The following is a 13929-nucleotide window of genomic DNA, read 5'->3' on the forward strand; positions in this document are numbered from 1 at the left end:
AGCCGAAGCCGGGCTCAGGGCGGCTAACAACAATAAAACAGTACAAAAGTACAACACAAACAACACTCTAAAATCATTCATTATAAAATTAATTCAAATCAAGCCACTGGCAACCATTGGGCCAGAGCTCCGCAAAGATTGTCGAGGGAGGGAGTCAGGCTGTCAACAGCCCAAAGCCATAATACAGCTGTTTGTGTGTTTGTGTCAGCCACTCAGGTTGCACATCTAAATCTTGAATCAGCACAACATGCTTGAATCAGCAAGGTCATATGAGACCTAGCCCATCCCTCCTTTAGGACCAGCCCAGCAGACTAACAAAATGTTACTTGTAACTCACAGTTCTCAGCTTAAACATCTCTTGTGCTTCCTTAAGGACCTGCTGCTAATCCTATCATAAAACTTGAGAGGTAGACCTGTTCTTGCTTGCAGACAAACACTAAGCTGAAATGACTCTGCAGCCGCAGGAGTGATCCATGGATCAGGTCTACCTCCCAAGTTTTATGAAGAGAATTGCAAGTATCCGTGTGTACCTTCACCGTGTTATTTGATTTACTTTTCTTTTGTTTATACCTGCCCTTCCTTGTCTGCTCTTTACATAATGCAAACAGAATCAATAGAAAGAAAATTAGAGGCCAGGGATGCAATGAGTCAAAAAGTGTCAGTTAATCCACTTTCGGAGTCTTGCGGAAGATTAACCCAGAGGGTTTTGCGGTTCTTGTGGGTAAGTTATGGCTACTTTAAAACATGTGAAATTGTTACATATACATTCTTATTGTTTAATAACGATTTATTGCTAATCACTTTGAGATGAGTGATTCATAAGTGGAGTAAAATAAAAATGCTATGCAAAAATAATCCGTTATTTATTAAGGGTCGTCTAGTCCAACCCCCTGCAATGCTGAAATAATAACTTGACTTGTAACACAGTGGGCATGACACTTGCGTGTAATTTACTTACATGATTGTGACTGTAGGTGCACAGCCCCAAAATAAATAAATGAATGGGGGAGTGGCACCTGCTGTGGAAAGAGCCTTCCTTCCTGAGCTCTGGGGAGGCGCATGAAGGCCCTGGGATGCTCCCGGAGCCCTTGGGTGTCCCTGCAGAGGCCGGTAAGGAAGGTGCTGCATGGGGAAAGGTTCCAGGGGCTCCTGGCTTTACATGATTTGGGGTAGACTCCCAGAACCGAACCCTCACATAAGTGGTTGGGCCCACTGTATATCGTAGGGGCTGAACTTTGAGCTTCTACAAATTTCTGTACTTGTCTGTCATAAGTGGTTTGTTACAGCAAAAGATTTTGGTTCTCTAGGCAGGCCAGTTAAAGCTGACATAAGAACTAGATAGTTGTAGCTTAAATCTGGGTGTCATTTTGCAGTGGATAGATAGATTTTAAATATTAAAAGTTCACATTTTAATTGTAAGACTTTCTAGGTAGCATTTGAGTTGTGTGGTGTTGATCCTGTTAGGAAGTCTTGCTGTCTATAGTGTGAACTGTACCCATGGAATGAAACAAATCTTACTACAAACAATATCTAATTGTTTAATTGAAATAGTCAGTTGACTTCACACTAGGCAGTTCTCCCTTAAATTTGTAGTGTTGATATCTTCAGTGGTGCTTTACTGTAGAAGCAGCTATTGCAGAGTCCTGCAGGAGTATAAATCTTCTACTACCAGTTTTAACAAGTTTGAATTGAGAGCTTTGCTAGTGACAGTTTTCATTAGATATTAAATACATGTGGGAATTGTATACTGTGCTCTTTATGTTGCTGTTTTATAACTTGTTTCTGACAAAGCTATAACTAGTGTTTCTAGATCATGTTTGCAGATACCAGGACAGTGAATAATGGAAGTATTTTTACTGTTTGTAGTTTCATGAGAATACTGACGCAAAAGCAAGTCACCTTGTGATTTTTTTAAAATACTGGATTTTATTAAGAATAAGAAAGTTGTTTCGGTACACTTGAACAAAATGAATGCATCTGTTAAATATTGAATAGAGTTTCCTATTTTTTCAGATCCCCTTCCTTCTCTACCTCCCAACACCATTTCTAAAACTAAAATTTTATTTCTTCCTTTCCTCTTTAAATGGCAGGCATGTCCCATGCCATCTTTGGCCGTTTTCTTAGCTTTACAAAAATTAGGCATTCAGGCCCATCAGCACCAATCCTAGCAGGCAAAACTTGCCCAACTGGTTTGACCCACTCTAGCAATCTTTCTTTACAACCAGGTTTACAGGATTGTAGGGGGAGGATCCTTGAGAGATAATGCACAGCACCCTCCCCATCTCATTGCAGTATGTTGAACCTTGGCAGGAAAAAAACCTTATCTGAAAAAGCCTTGTTGCCTTGCTGATTATGCGGTGTCCTCTTGCTGTAGCCAGGGAATTAAGAACTTGAAAATGTTCTAAGTGTGTATCACTTGTTTATCATTAAGCTAAACATAGCTTGTCAGTTCATATAAATTGTTTTCAGCAATGAGGGCAGGTGCGGTGTAAAACCTTGCTGTTCTCACCTTTTGTAAGACAGAAACTAGATGGTCCCTCTGAGCATTGCTGTTCGAAAATAATCATCACAGCTAATCTTTTGCTCAAGCAAGCCCTGAAAAGATTATTCTTTTACAAAAAATTTTGTTTTCAGAAACTGCTTGATCTTGCATCAAAAGTATGTGTTGAATGAGATTTGTTCTCAAGTAAGTGTATGCAGAATTGCAGCTTAAATAGAGTTACTAAATAGAGGGACGTGGGTGGTCTAAACCACAGAGCCTAGGTCTTGCCGATCAGAAGGTCGGCGGTTTGAATCCCCGCAACAGGTCCCAGCTCCCGCCAACCAAGCAGTTCGAAAGCACATCGAAGTGCAAGTAGAAAAATAGGTACTGCTCCGGCAGGAAGGTAAATGGTGTTTCCGTGCGCTGCTCTGGTTCGCCAGAAGCGGCTTAGTCATGCTGGCCACATGACCCAGAAGCTGTCTGCGGACAAACGCCGGCTCCCTCAGCCTATAGAGCGAGATGAGCGCGCAACCGCAGAGTAAAATGCGACTGGACCTAGTGGTCAGGAGTACCTTTACCTTTAATGTTACATTGATCAACTTGTGAAAGATTAATAATGACAGAGAATGTCTTATGTGACAACTGCCTAAATGCTTTATATCATGTAGAAATTAAAATTCTTCCCCAGTTTCAATCATATTTGTTAGAAATAGTGAAACAAGCAAAAGATGATTATCATTTATCAGCAAATTAGGTATACTGTACAGTGAAGTGTATGTACATGGGTTATTAGTTAATTTATCTAAGTATCTTGCATGTTTTTAAATGAGCACAAATAAATGCAAAATAGCATGAGACACAAGTTACCTTTAAATAGACTTCAAAGGTATCATTATTTCAACAGTTTTTCTCAAAGATTACTTTAGCACTAGCTGTAAAGTATCTTAGCACATGCTTCTGAAAGTAGGTTGTCAGTGAACAAATATTAGAAAACAATTGTCCCTTATTAGACTAAACTCTTTATTGAATTATTTGTTATATGTTCCATTTTACAATTATGAAGATGGTGGCTTAGTTTGCATGTAGCACTAAACCATGGTTTATTTGAATGATGGTTTATATGATTGATTGTATGAAACCCTGCCCAACAGCTCAACTATGGTTTGTTTACTGCCAACAAACCACAGTCTGAAGACATGTTTGTGGTTTACGAACCTTGATCCTTGACCTGGTTTTAACAGTGACTTGGCACCCTTCCTTAACCATGTTGTCTTCAGCCAGCTGTTGAGCATATGAACATCCTTTATTAGTTTTTAAAAACCACCCAACTGAATGTTCTCCATGACTTTGGGAAGACAAACTGCTCTTCGTCCTATGGTGAAAGCTTTAACGAAATCTCCAGGTGCTTACTTGGTTCTCTACTGCATTTGTAGAGCGTGAGCCAGAATGGTTCAGAATCAGAATGGTTCCTGTGGGCATATTCAGATGCAGATAGGAACCATTCTGATTGCAGCCACTGCTTGCACTCACCGCTCAGCATATTCATGAGGAAGCGGTACCATTAATGCATTTCACCATCATGTGAAAAACAAACAGAAGAAATGATATCTGAGCTGCTTCATGCTGTGCTAAGTTGTACCTGATTAAATAAGGGTGAATTTTTCCATTACTAGTCTAGGCAAATTCAGAAGGATCTAACCTGGATTAATAGCATACTTCCATTTTCAGGAGCAAAAGGCTAAATATCCAAAGCTGGTGTTAGCAGATGTTGGAGGTACCACTACTGCTGGAGGATTTGCTTACTGTGTTTAATCTAAGTTACCTATCCTGCAGGATGCAAGCATGCATCCACACTACATATTTGCATTTGTGATTTTGTAATTACCCTCACATTGAAAGAAGAGTGGGGGAGAAGGGCAGGTTTTGGTTCACTTTTTTAAGATAAGCCAGTATCCCATTTGCCCCTCAGTTTCTCCCACGGTGTACAGATAAATAGCTGAATGGACTTGATTCCTCCATAAAAAGGGGACATACAGTGAAAATATTGCTTAAGGATTCCTACTCAGCTCATGTTTCTGGGTATGAACTTCATTAATTTTGGTCCTGCTTTTACAGCCTTGACTAAGTATATTTAATTGGAAATATGTAATGCATTCAGTGACACTCATTTTCTAGTCACTGTTCTAGAAACAGTGACACTCTACTGCTTAAGATAGGTTTGCTCTCGTGCAAGATATTATAGACCACCTTAACATATTCAAAATATAAGCATGAATAAACAGGTTTGTTCTGGTACTATTGGAGTTTCAGAGATAACTGAAGGGAGAACCCATTGTAATTCTCAGATTTACACTTTACTACTATATTTTTGTCAAGAGTCTCAAATAACATTTTCAGTGAATTTTGTTGAATTCCCAGAACAGAATAGAGTTGCTTGTTCCCTAGTTTAGCTGCTTAAAAGCTACAATCAGATTTTCAGGTTGCACTGTGCCAGTCGCCTACACTAACTAAAACCCCTGTTACAAGTCAAGAACATAACTAAGCCCTTAAAATGCGGCCATGGAGTGGCAAAGATGTAGTCTCTTCGGTTTCCATGTGCTTGACAAACAGGCTAGCCTCCTGCTCTTGAAGAGTAGAATTAGGCTAGCTGTGTGGGCAGGTCTTTCTGTGACTGCAAGGAACATGCAGGGATGGAAGGTATGCTCAGCTCTTTCTGTGCTCCATTGGGTCACTTTGCGACATCATATGAAGCAAATTTGCATGATAGCTAAAACAGCAGAGTTTTATTCTTCTGCCACAGTTTAAAAGTACTGTGTGTTCTTTGTAGTATTCTGAAACATTACGTAGATTTACTTCTGCATCTTGTGCTTTTTAGTATCTTCATAATTAACAAAATACAATGGGTGATAGTGATGTCCTGCTTGTGCAGAGAAAATCCACCTGTGCAACTGCCCCTTCAACGCCCCCTGCACCCCAGTCCTACTGAGCAGATTTTTGGGGGTGTGGGGGACTGGGGGGAAAGGAGAGAAAGTAAAAGCTCTATTGCTCAGGTGGAGGCTGCCTTGTGTGAGCAGACACTCAGTCAGGCTATACTGAATCTTGCGCATAAAGACAAACCTCCTCGGTCTGTTAGAATCTAACGAAAATCTTAAGCCATGGCAACATTTTTGCTTTTATATGTGTTGTTGTTGTTGTTGTCCCTCTCACTTTTTCTTCTTTTTTCATGTATCACTTTTTTTCTTTTAACTGAAATCACCTTAATAAAATGCAATTTTTAAAAAAGCCATGGCAACATCTGGATGGCAGTGCTGTTTCCCCTTTCATTGTCTTTGATTTGCTGGTACTTTCTTCTGGACGGGCCTCACACTGTGATTGTTTATAGACAAGAGATGTTCTGGTGATTAGTCTATTTCTTTTAATCCCATGGCTAGAGAGGGTCCTGTCTAATTAGTCTTCCTCCCACACCCTTCTACAATCACAAATCTTATTATGCCTGGCTCTTTGTAGCAAAAGAACATTCCAAAGTTGGCTGCATCTTTGAAAATATTCAAACAGCTGTACTGATCATACCCATTGTGAAGCAGACATAACAGAAATACAAACATATTTTATTCTATTAGTCAAAAGGAACTTGGCCAGAGACAGGTCAGAATTGTAGGTGACACAATAGAGGCATTGTGACCCCCCCCCACATCTTATCCCACTGTAGTCAATGAACATGCACACTGTGAGAAACCATAGCTATACAGAATAACTGCAAGGAGCATTCCACTTATGGAACAGGATTTCATATTTCCACTGTTCTCTCTCCCTGCCTCCCACAAGCAAAAAGAGCTGAGGGGGTGTCTCTGAAATGCTGTTCCAGTGGCAGGAGCGGGTTGGGGATTGCAGCTGGAGGTAAGCAGTTGTTTGGATCCTGCCAATTCTTCTATCTCCAGCTCTTGAATGGTGAGCTAAAACTGAAAGGTTATACAAAGATTAACTATTGCTTCTTTTTTGAGGCTGGTAAGGGTGGGACTTATGTTTCTTAAAATCCCCTTAAGTGCTCAGAACGTCTGTTTGTAACAAAGGATCAGGTCTTATTCAATTTAATGTTTTCTTCTTAATTTAGATTTATGGCGAATGCACAGCAGTTCTTAGCTTATGACTGTACCTTTGTATTTCTTTTTTTTATTTTCGTGAACACAAATTCATGTATGTGAAGAAAAAAAAACAGTATTTGTATTCATTGTTTACATTTTGCATAATCTTGTAGAGCTGTATATGTACAGAATTGATTCAATATGTATTATTCCCTTCAGTATGTTTTATTTCCATTGGGAGAGGCAACATCCTGTTCAGAGGCTTCTGTATTCAGACAAGTTCTTACTTGGATATAAGAAACACCATTCATTTATCCAAAATAAATTGGCCAAAGTGTTCTCTGGAAACTGATTGCTTATCGATCCTTTCTGAGAGGTATCAGTCCTCTGCAGATACATATATATTTGTTTCTGAAAATAAATTGATTTCACCTTGTGTAATCAAAATCTAATAAGTTTATTTTAATCTGTTTATGGTAATTGTGGTTTATATTACATTTTTCCCCAGCCCAGTACAGATCAAGCTTACCAAGGAGAAAGATTTTCTACCATGGGTTTGCTTAGTTACCTTTTTAAACAATAGTTTGGTGTGACGTTTCTGTCATGTATATGTGCTAAAGAGTGAGGAATATATGGAGTAGTGAAGCTTCCCCCACATTAATCAATTGTTAAATTTGTCTGCTCACACATAGATTACTGGGAATGTGATCTCTAATAATTGGGGATCATGTAGTGAGCATAAATATATTGCAAATCCAACTCAGAGTGATGGCATTGTTTCCACTGTCGCTCTGAATTGGCTTTGTGTGGCATTGTCACTGTCATATTTTGTTCTATGTTGATGATACAAAGCCAGTTCAGAGGAAAGACAAGAAAATTGCCCTTGCTTGGAATGGGAACATAGCCAGCATTGGGTTATATAGTCTTAACAACGTAGGCACTTGCCAGCATTATGTCAGCCAGGCCATTCTTGATTCTGCGCTACTCTCTGATCCAAATTAAACAAACAAACAAAGTCAGAGGTGGCTTGCACCTTCCATTGCTACTTCTGGTTATGGATCACTGAAAATAATGCTATTTTTCCTTCAGAGCTATTTTTTTTAATATGCAGATACCTAGCTGAATTAATTGACTAATGAAAACCATATGATTGATATTTCTTTTACTAGGTGACAGCCCTAAAACCCAGCAAAGCCATCATTTTCAAGTTACTTTCTTTTATGTACTTATTTAGCAACTGAAATGCACGAAGAAGGATATAAAACTTAACAAGGTGCTGAAAATGTTGTGGATCTTTTGTATATAAATTTCTTCTAGTTAGCAAATGGAATGATGTGTATGTGCTTACAGTATTTGTAGTGATGTTTGCAGCTGTCCTTGTAAAAAAACACAAAGCACAAATATCTTTTATCCTTCCCTGTTTCATTAACTTAGATTCTGACCATATAAATCATAGTATATGATACTCTTGTGATGGGACAGACCTTTCCTTCTCCTTGTGGTTGCAATGCCTGTACCCAACCCAGCCTTTTAAACAAACAGCTTGATCTGCAGAAATAAGCAGGTGTGAGTTTTCATAACATGGAGCTAATATAATCATCTGCTCATTTTTGCAGGTCAGGCTACTGTCAGCTTGCTCTTTGCCTCATTTCATTTTAAGGAGGGGGACGTTTTAACCCCCAGAAAACATGGTAAGTGGTGCATTTGCAGAAAAAGCTCACAGCTGAGTTAAGTGACCTTTACTCCCAGTGTGTGCATAGGATTGCAGCCTCCATTACTGTGTTGTTTCCAGAAGCCTGGATGCTGTGGGTTCTGGATATGACAGGACTGGTGTTACAGAGGAGAGGATAATTAATTTCCCATTTGATGTGAATTGGCTGCTCCTTTGGGACAGGGCATTTTTGTTTTGTCTTACCTTTGTTTTGTAGCAAATGATCACTTTTGTCATGTGCTTCGAAGTTCTGTTTGCTTTTTAGTCAGGCTGCTTCTTCATCTTTCCAGAGCTGCAAAAGGGCTGCTGGAGTTCTCAGGCGGCTCTGAGGCTGCCAGCTGGCCATTCCTGCCCTCAGCCATTCTTGTGAATTTCACCATGTATCTGACCTTTCAGAACTCAGTTTGTGTTAGTGATTCTGAACTTGAAGCCTGGGGATACTCAGTTTTATCTTGCTATCCTTTACACTTGTCTGTGTAGCTTTGAGAATTATCTAGAGAGATTCAGTATGTGAGCTTTAAAAGATATTTGATATTTTTAGCACATTTGCCCATCATAGAAATTGAGACTAGCAGACCATTTCCTGGGGGGGGGGGGGAGAATGATTTAGCTGTACTATGATTTTGAGTTTGTTAATAATAAGCTATAGTTTCTTTTCTTTTTTAAAGATATTTATTGAAATTTAAAAAAAAAAATCCAGAAAAAAGGAAAAAAATTAAAAACACTCATCATTTACAATCCTTATTTTCAATAACCTATTTCCACGACTTCCCCACGCCTCCCCTTCTTGTATTCCATTTCCAATTGTTAGTTCAACAAGTTCTTGTCCCCAATTTTTAACCTTATTATATTTAGTTCATTATTATATTTAATTCATTTTATGTATCCAATTTTTCCTTATATACATCAGTCTTTATACGTCAATACTCCTTCTAAAACCTTTTTCTAAGGTCAACCCAAATTCCCTTCCACGAATTCCCCATTTTTATACTAATAACAAAACAAAATAAAAAGAATCAGAATATAATTGTACACCCTTTGGATTCCCAAACCCCACCCCACCCTTTCCCGGTTTCGATCCCCAACCAATGTCCATCAGTCTATCTGCTATCAGCCTGGAGACCTCACGTCCGAGGCTCTTAATTCTCTCTCAGTTCCTCTCTGCCGGGTTTTTTTTATAGTCCTTTGTATTAAACACCAAATCTCGGAGAAGCTTTGTCCCAATAATGTCCATATTTCTTCCAGCCAGACCTCCATATTTAAAAGTGGAGCTCAAATCTTGTTTCTTAATCTTTTAAATCCAAATGTCCCAAAAGCTCCAGCTTCCACCTTGATCAAATTTGTAATCCATAGATCTTCAGATCTCCACAAGAGGAGATCTCTCCATTCTTCATTCTTCAATTCAAACCAGATTTTCATCATCCAGTTCTTATTTTCCTTTATATCCATCTTGACAGGCCTCTGGCTCTCCTTTGCCATCTGCTGCATTACGGCCTCTCCTTCCTGCTCCTCCTGATCAACATATATCTCTTTTTCCACTTCCTCAAGTTTCTCAGATTTCTTTTCTTGTTCAGCTGCGTAGACTTTTTGAGTCAAGTCCTTATCCAGCTCAGTAAGTTTATTTACTGTTGACTTCAAAGTTGTGACACTTGTAGCCAAAACATCATTTTGCTCTTGCAACTTTCCCAAGAGAAAAAAAAACCTTGTCTAGTTCCGCCTGTATTTTTCCACTTGCAGCCATTCTTGTAATGTCCCTGAACCCCCTCTAGAGGGATTCTGGTTATTTAGTATTCTTTCCAGTTCCAACCCAAAAGTCAAGTTAACTTGTTTCAGTTCTTCTTTGTTTCCAACAATTTATAACTATATTGTAACAAATATAACCAGCAAAGACAACAGAAACAATGTTCTCTATTTTTCCAACTTTGACAGCTAGTTTGACAGCTGTCAAAATCTTCTATGTCTCCTCAACATGCTCTCTCTCGTGGATCACTCCCGGGTCCCGGGGGGGGGGGGTAGCACTTCAGCTCTCCAAATTAACTCTTATCCTCCAGCAAGATTGCTTACACTGCCAAATCGTGCAATTAATAACTTTAGCCAATAAAAAAGAAGATGTTCTCTCGACCTTAGTTATCTAGTCCTTGCTTCAAGTTGTTTACAAGGCGGGGAGACGGACTTCCTCTTTGCGCCTTCCCCGATCGTGCCGAATTTAAACAAAAATTTTCTTTTTATAAATCCAAATTCCGTATTACTCACGGGTTGTTACTTTTAGTCCAAATGTTCAAAGTAAGAAGTCAGCGCTCTCCGACCATGGCATGCGGCTTCACTCCGTAGGAGAAGCAGTCGACTCTCAGCACCACGCCACTCCCCGTCCCCCGTTCCGAAGCCTTTAAAAAGGCTCCTTCTCGGGTCGGGGGGGCGCAAATGGTGCCCGCCGAGTCACCAGGTCCACAGGCTTCGACGCCTGTGGTTTCTGAGGGTCCCCGCGTCGCCGCGGCGGCAGGACCCGTCTCCTACTGAGCCGATTGCCTCCGGAGCTCAGAGGGGATCCGCCATTAGACGATGGCGCTAACAATAATAAGCTATAGTTTCCATGACTTTAGTATCATTAAAATTCACTTTAAATAATTCACATTTCTGCTATGCAGTTATTGCTATTACATAGACCAGATAATGCTATAAGGAAATACTTATTGAACACTGCTATTAAAGCTGTAGCAAGCTCTTCAGGGTACACAGTTGTGCTTGAGAAAATGTGATTTGCAGATTTTATGCTGCAGAGGCATTTTACTGGTTGTAATCAGTATTACGTTTGTCATAATTATAACTGGCATTCCTTTTCAGTTGATAGTGTTCTCTGTTTTTCAGGTCCTCATGAGCTGGAGTATGCAAAACCGTGTTGCATACTTGATATCTGAGGAAATATGAGTTTCACCCCTCATGTGGTGTAGATTTATAAAGGCTAAGTGGGCCCTTGCTACTTGCATGTGTGAAACCAGGAACTGTGCTCTTTCTGGTTTATTAGTAGCCTATTATACCAGAGGGGATCTGACTACAGATGGGTGCAGCATCTGAGCAGAGCCTAACAGGAAAGAGTTTCAATTTAGACCTCTATTAGATGTCTGCCATGTTTACTGAACATGAGGCTCTTATTCTGGGCGTCCATGTTTGGGGGGGGAAACACATTTTTCCCAGCATTTCTTTAATCTCAGCTAGATAGGTGGTTAGGAGGCAGAGATCAAAAACTGTGACACTCCAGGAGTTTCCCTTTTGTTAGACTCAAAGGAGGGCTGCACCAAAGTGGCAAGAATTGGTGGGTGGGTGTGCATTTTAGTTGCAGAATCTCTTCTGTAACTGTGCAGGAATGTGACACACTCACTGGGCAGCAGAAATATTTAAAGAAACTGAGTTAGTAAAAAATGCCTACCAAGCAAATGTTGAACTTGAGGAGGACTGGCAGTCTTCCAGCCCTGTCGGAGAACATACTGATACTTTCCCAAGAATAACAGCATAGTGGGATGCCTAAACGAATTTGCATAAGAACACTTCTGCATCCGGATCCTGCTAAAACTTTGTCCAGGTCTACAGAAGAGATGGAAAGTTTCAGACATGCAAGTAGGGGTGGCTGAATCTATCCATTTCTCTTTCTCTCTATTTCTCACTTTCCCTGTTACTTTTCATTTTAAGTTCAGTTGTCCACATTTCCATATTAGTTTGTGAATTTCTTTTCTCATGAAAATTCATCAGCATTTCAGTTCAAATTTCTCCTAGCATACACAATTCCCCTTAATATAATGCATCATGGTATGTTATTTTGACTTGTATATGCATTTGTATGCATGCATTTTCGTACACTTTACTTGGCATTGCAAAAGTGTGAATTTTGAAAGATGGCTGTGTTTTTTCAGTATTGTTTTGGAAAGTGTGAATAAGAGAACTTCATATTTAAATGCAAACTGAGCCAAATTTCTATCCCATCTCAACATTCAAGACAGTTCAATTAACAGAACCGTGTTCTTATATGGTTGAGCTTCTTGCATGGTCAATTGTTCTTCAAGTCAGGAGTTCACCATATGTCTCCTTAACCTTGGCAATTTTACAGAGCAATGTTCATATGGATAAAAATGTTGTTGAATAAAATTTCCAGATATATTGAGCACAACTTAGCCACTCTTTCACATTGAGCATGAATGTTTTGCTATTATTGAAGGAAAATTTTGAAGCTGCTGATTGTATCTCAGGATAGTGGTGGATTAGTGTGGTTTTTTGTGTGCGTGTTTTGGTAGGTTTTATAAACAAGACACGGGTGGCACTGTGGGTTAAACCACAGAGCCTAGGACTTGCCGATCAGAAGGTCGGCCGTTCGAATCCCTGTGATGGGGTGAGCTCCCGTTGTTCGGTCCCTGCTCCTGCCAACCTAGCAATTCGAAAGCACGTCAAAGTAGATAAATAGGTACCGCTCCAGCGGGAAGGTAAACAGCGTTTCTGTGCGCTGCTCTGGTTCGCCAGAAGCGGCTTAGTCATGCTGGCCACGTGACCTGGAAGCTGTACACCAGCTCCCTCTGCCAATAAAGTGAGATGAGCGCCCCAACCCCAGAGTCAGTCACGACTGGACCTAATGGTCAGGGGTCCGTTTACCCTTTACCTATAAATAAGAATAATGTTATATAAATAAGCATGCCAGGTTTTCTCATGTCATTTGTATATCACAAAAATAGCATAATGTGAAAAAATATCTACAACATACGTTTCATTATTAGTGATCAATGTATAAGTTCTTGGTTCATGAATTGATTCAAACAATTAGGAAGAAGAAGAAGAGGAGGAGGGGTGAGGAAGAGGGGAAGGGGAATGGTGTGTGGGGTTGGGTGGTTATGCTTCTATTCTACTTGGGGGGAGGGTGTTGTGTCAGTTCTCTAACTATTCACTTGTTGTATTTCCTTGGTGGTGAGAGAGGTTGGGGGTGGCCTAGGGTGTGGTTGGTTGTCTTTCGTTGGTTGTAGTGAGATTTGTTTTTGTGAGTGTGCATTTTTGAATCAGGCTAGCCAGATTGATTTGTATGCTGTCGGCGGATTCTTGTTGTTGTTGTCTTGTTGGACTGTGTATGTGATAAAGGGGAACCATACCAGGGTGAAGGCGTCTTCTTCTATTTGTCAGTTTCAGTTTATTGGTTAGTTTTTCTAATAAGGCTGTTTCCCATACTATTTGATACCTTTGGTCCATGCTTCCTCCTGACAAGTCTCTCCAGTGTCTGGCTATGATGTTTCTGGCTGCTGAGAGTAGGTGGGTTATGAGCTCTTTGTGGTGTGAGTGGGCATTATTATCTTGGAAGATGTTTAGTAGGGCCAGTTCTGGGGTGACTTCTAATACTTGCTTAATTATTTTGCATATTTCTTGTATGATTGTTGTCCAAAAGAGTTGGATTTTAGGACATTCCCACCACATGTGGAAGTATGTGCCTGTGGAGGTGCATCCTCTCCAGCATTTTGGTGAGGTTCCTAGACATATTAGCATTATTTTCCGTGGTGTTAGGTACCACCAGTGAGTTTCAGAGTGAGTTCTTTTCTCTGATATGGATTTAAAGGGAGGTTTGGACCACATTCTGGTCTACTAGGTGGGGTTAATCTCATAGCCTACGTCGTCCTCCCATTGTTTTT

The 13929-nt window shown here is 40.1% G+C and overlaps 1 protein-coding gene across 14 annotated transcripts in view; it reads left to right on the forward strand.

Annotated features, from left to right (window-relative positions):
* Nucleotides 1-13929, forward strand: part of PIP5K1B (phosphatidylinositol-4-phosphate 5-kinase type 1 beta) — a 116796-nt gene that overhangs the window by 5370 nt on the left and 97497 nt on the right. Inside the window, exon 2 of one of the 14 annotated variants that reach the window (XM_077935908.1) lies at nucleotides 8181-8255. The exons of 12 other annotated variants lie outside the window; for them this stretch is intronic. The gene's annotated coding sequence lies outside the window, so the exon portion shown is untranslated. Of the gene's footprint in view, nucleotides 1-698; nucleotides 722-8180; nucleotides 8256-13929 lie in introns of those variants that run through there. One more of the 14 variants, XM_077935910.1, reaches the window with a different exon arrangement.

The sequence above is a fragment of the Podarcis muralis genome, chromosome 11, assembly GCF_964188315.1.
Source record: "Podarcis muralis chromosome 11, rPodMur119.hap1.1, whole genome shotgun sequence".
In the NCBI taxonomy this organism is placed as follows: Eukaryota; Metazoa; Chordata; class Lepidosauria; order Squamata; family Lacertidae; genus Podarcis; species Podarcis muralis.